Genomic DNA, 5,000 nt, shown 5'->3' with positions numbered 1-5,000 from the left:
TTCAGTGTAGCGCGCGTGCGGCCCAGAACATCTAAGGGCATCACAGACCTGTTATTGCTCAATCTCGTGCGGCTAGAAGCCGCCTGTCCCTCTAAGAAGAAAAGTAATCGCTGACAGCACGAAGGATGTCACGCGACTAGTTAGCAGGCTAGAGTCTCGTTCGTTATCGGAATTAACCAGACAAATCGCTCCACCAACTAAGAACGGCCATGCACCACCACCCACCGAATCAAGAAAGAGCTATCAATCTGTCAATCCTTCCGGTGTCCGGGCCTGGTGAGGTTTCCCGTGTTGAGTCAAATTAAGCCGCAGGCTCCACTCCTGGTGGTGCCCTTCCGTCAATTCCTTTAAGTTTCAGCTTTGCAACCATACTTCCCCCGGAACCCAAAAGCTTTGGTTTCCCGGAGGCTGCCCGCCGAGTCATCGGAGGAACTGCGGCGGATCGCTGGCTGGCATCGTTTATGGTTAGAACTAGGGCGGTATCTGATCGCCTTCGAACCTCTAACTTTCGTTCTTGATTAATGAAAACATACTTGGCAAATGCTTTCGCTTCTGTTCGTCTTGCGACGATCCAAGAATTTCACCTCTAACGTCGCAATACGAATGCCCCCGCCTGTCCCTATTAATCATTACCTCGGGTTCCGAAAACCAACAAAATAGAACCGAGGTCCTATTCCATTATTCCATGCACACAGTATTCAGGCGGGCTTGCCTGCTTTAAGCACTCTAATTTGTTCAAAGTAAACGTGCCGGCCCACCGAGACACTCACTCAAGAGCACCCTGGTAGGATTGCAACGGGGTCCGCCTCGGGACGCACGAGCACGCACGAGGCGCGTCGCACGCCTTCGACTCGCCCCACCGGCAGGACGTCCCACGATACATGCCAGTTAAACACCGACGGGCGGTGAACCAACAGCGTGGGACACACATCCAACTACGAGCTTTTTAACCGCAACAACTTTAATATACGCTATTGGAGCTGGAATTACCGCGGCTGCTGGCACCAGACTTGCCCTCCAATAGATACTCGTTAAAGGATTTAAAGTGTACTCATTCCGATTACGGGGCCTCGGATGAGTCCCGTATCGTTATTTTTCGTCACTACCTCCCCGTGCCGGGAGTGGGTAATTTGCGCGCCTGCTGCCTTCCTTGGATGTGGTAGCCGTTTCTCAGGCTCCCTCTCCGGAATCGAACCCTGATTCCCGTTACCCGTTACAACCATGGTAGGCGCAGAACCTACCATCGACAGTTGATAAGGCAGACATTTGAAAGATGCGTCGCCGGTACGAGGACCGTGCGATCAGCCCAAAGTTATTCAGAGTCACCAAGGCAAACGGACCGGACGAGCCGACCGATTGGTTTTGATCTAATAAAAGCGTCCCTTCCATCTCTGGTCGGGACTCTGTTTGCATGTATTAGCTCTAGAATTACCACAGTTATCCAAGTAACGTGGGTACGATCTAAGGAACCATAACTGATTAATGAGCCATTCGCGGTTTCACCTTAATGCGGCTTGTACTGAGACATGCATGGCTTAATCTTTGAGACAAGCATATGACTACTGGCAGGATCAACCAGGAGCTGCGTCAACTAGAGCTGAGCCAGCCGGCCGCCCGGGAGTGTGTCCCGGGAGCCCGCGCGAACACGCAAGCGTCCGCTCAATTATTCTGCAAACAGGAGGAGGCTGAGCTCCCCTGCACAATACACCTCGAAACCCTCTCAGGTCCCGGCGGCGCGCAGCGCCGTCCTAAGTACTTGGTCGGGTCTCGAGAGAGAGGCGCAATCGCCCGGAGTTTGGCGAGTAGACGCTTTAGGTGCGACACCCGTGCTCCCAACTGAGCTTGCCCGCTGCCGACAGAGGCCCGGGAGCGTGCTGTCGTGGCATTGCCGGCGGGAGACAACACGCGCCACCTACGGTGCCGGCAGCTCCAACGCCAGCGCCACAGAAGGACAAAAGCCCACTTGGGTGCCGAAGCGAACTCTCCCAGCACAGCGCACGCGCCAACACGTCCGCACAGCTGCGATACAATCCACCTGCGAGAACCGCAGAGGCGACCAGAGCAGCAGACGGCCGTCGCGGCGCCGAGCGCCGGGCGGCGGCGCATCCTCAGCGCACACAGTCCTCAATCGGACCAGCACACTGCAGATGTCCACCGCGCTTCGCACCGGGCCCGCGAGCACCTACTTTGGCCCGCACGGCGCCGCGTGCAGGGTGCGCCGGCGCGCAGCTGCGCCGCCTGCCGCCTCCGTCGGCCGGCCGCGCCTGCCACTGGCCGCCCCCACCAGCCGGCTGTAGCGCGTGCGCCCACGCACCGCGTGGCCAGCACGCCGGGAGGCCCCCCCTCACCGGCCGGGGACGGTCCCACCCAGCCACCGCCGCGTATCGCTTCACACCCACATGCCATTCACGTTCGTGGGCATGGTGGGTATCGCTGAAACAACCGGTGGTAGCTCAACCGATCGTCGCCATCACTGATTCACCTCTAGCGAGAACAACCGCACCCACAACGGTTTACCAGTTCTTCATTTGCGTAACGTCACCAGCAAACGTAGACGTCCATCGCCCATTTGCAAATTCAACGATTGTTGCATGCCTGTGTCAGGTGTCACGACACACTATGTCTGCCCACATACACGCAACAACATGTGCACGCTTCGCGAACACGTGGAAGGTGGGCCCCCGTACGTATGCGATGTCCATTGCGCCGAACGACTGTCAACCGCCTCTGTCGCATGTCGCAGATGTGGAACGCAGATGCACCATGCTATCACGGTGTGTGAGAAGAGACGACTACGTCTGACAACACGCGCCACTACATCAACAGACGGCTCATGGTGATCGCCATCCACGGCATACCATACTGCAATCCAGCTCTTATAGGGAGACGACACGTAGCTGAGTGCACAATATTTGGACCGTATGGTTCGCCGTTGTTGGCGCAGTCGTGGTACGGTCACACATGTACCACGATGTATCATTCAGTACATGAGGACCAAGTGCAGTACAGTGTGTGATTTGGACGTACAACATCAGCGGACAGTTGACACAAGCCGTACCACAACGTAGGCTGTGCTTCGCCATGCGAATGCCAATGAACAACTGCGAAGGGCATTGAGCATGTACGTCCTGCTGCGTCCGCATTACAGTGTATAGCTGCAAGGTGTTTAACATGAAGCGATACTCTGGGGACCGGGCAGTGCGAGTAGCAAACTATATTGCGGGGGGTTGCAGTTAGGCAACACTACACTAATTTAACGCGTCGTATGACAATTACAGAGCAGGTTAAGGCCCAACGTGTGTTGGGTTAAGGCGCAACGTGGTTGGTTAAGGCGCAACGTGGGTTAGGTTAAGGCGCAACGTGGGTTGGGTTAAGGCGCAACGTGGGTTAGGTTAAGGCGCAACGTGGGTTAGGTTAAGGCGCAATATAGGTTAGGTTAAGGCGCAATATAGGTTAGGTTAAGGCGCAATATAGGTTAGGTTAAGGCGCAATATAGGTTAGGTTAAGGCGCAATATAGGTTAGGTTAAGGCGCAATATAGGTTAGGTTAAGGCGCAATATAGGTTAGGTTAAGTACAATATGGGTTAGGTTAAGGCGCAATATAGGTTAGGTTAAGGTACAAATATGGGTTAGGTTAAGGTACAATGTGGGTTAGGTTAAGGTACAATGTGGGTTAGGTTAAGGCGCAATATAGGTTAGGTTAAGGTACAATATGGGTTAGGTTAAGGTACAATGTGGGTTAGGTTAAGGTACAATGTAGGGTTAGGTTAAGGTACAATATGGGTTAGGTTAAGGCGCAATATAGGTTAGGTTAAGGTACAATATGGGTTAGGTTAAGGCGCAATATAGGTTAGGTTAAGGTACAATATAGGTTAGGTTAAGGTACAATGTGGGTTAGGTTAAGGTACAATGTGGTTAGGTTAAGGCGCAATATAGGTTAGGTTAAGGTACAATATGGGTTAGGTTAAGGTACAATGTGGGTTAGGTTAAGGTACAATGTGGGTTAGGTTAAGGTACAATGTGGGTTAGGTTAAGGTACAATGTGGGTTGGGTTTAAGGTACAATGTGGGTTAGGTTAAGGTACACATTGTTGTAAGGAAAGGTGTATTGGGGGGGGGGGGGCGCGGCGGCGGCGGCGGCGCGGCGGTTGTGTTGATATGTGATTATAGTAAGTGATGCCTGCGGCATCATCTGATTTGCCACGTCAGGATGCACCTTTGGCTCATGACAGGCGGCCGCTTGATTCCATGCTTGTGGCAGACCTGTGTCTTTCATTCCTGCCATTGTTTGTGTGCTGTGAACAGGAGGCAGTATTGTGATGTTGGGTGTACCCCTGTGTAGGACATGTGTGGGTGTTGGTGGCTTAGCTGAGCAATGGTGGTTGTCGGAAGGGTGGGGTATTCTGTTTTGTGAGTGGACCTCCGGTCTGGTTATGATAGTGTGGATTGTCTAATGTGGCGGAGAGGATGCACTGGTGTTGTTCCATGCTGGTGCTTACATATTGTCTTTGTGCCTGTTACAGGCAGAGAGTAGTGCGTGATAAGAGTGTCTGGCTGACGTGTGGTTGTGATTGTGAGCAGAGTCTTTCAGCATGTATACGGACAGTTGTATACATTATCTGTATTTTGATGGCTCTATCTATTACTAATCAGCGCCGTGTATACGTTTCATCCGGTTCCAGTCGAAACTGTTGTATCTTGTACTTAGTGACACGGCGAGGCCGCATGTAGTTACTCCGTCTCGGCAGCTTCCACGCGTGTATGGCAAATGATTATAAGGAATCCGTCTAGTCGTCAATACCGATAGTGTGACGTCACATGTCTGGGGTGGGGGACGCTGCGCCTTCGGTGGGTCATGGCCTAGAAGACTCTTCCCACGCAGGGGGGCTTGGACTGTCATTGACTCTTCCGAGTAATATACTTGCCGTACGTTTTTGCGACTGCGAGTGCAACGCTCACGGTACCGAAATGGATGGAGCGCCTCCTAGCTGCCGCTGAGCA

General features: G+C 53.2%; 1 non-coding gene across 1 annotated transcript in view; it reads right to left on the bottom strand.

Annotated features, from left to right (window-relative positions):
• LOC126433242 (small subunit ribosomal RNA) overlaps positions 1-1,582 on the bottom strand; it is a 1,908-nt gene extending 326 nt beyond the window's left edge. Inside the window, exon 1 of the ribosomal RNA XR_007578353.1 lies at positions 1-1,582. This exon is cut by the window's left edge and continues 326 nt beyond it. This is a non-coding gene — a ribosomal RNA (small subunit ribosomal RNA).
• Between the last annotated feature and the right edge of the window lie 3,418 nt (positions 1,583-5,000).

The sequence above is a fragment of the Schistocerca serialis genome, unplaced genomic scaffold (genome assembly GCF_023864345.2).
Source record: "Schistocerca serialis cubense isolate TAMUIC-IGC-003099 unplaced genomic scaffold, iqSchSeri2.2 HiC_scaffold_1162, whole genome shotgun sequence".
In the NCBI taxonomy this organism is placed as follows: Eukaryota; Metazoa; Arthropoda; class Insecta; order Orthoptera; family Acrididae; genus Schistocerca; species Schistocerca serialis.
The sequence above is the reverse complement of the archived record's forward strand: the minus strand, read 5'-3'. Positions and strand labels throughout refer to the sequence as shown.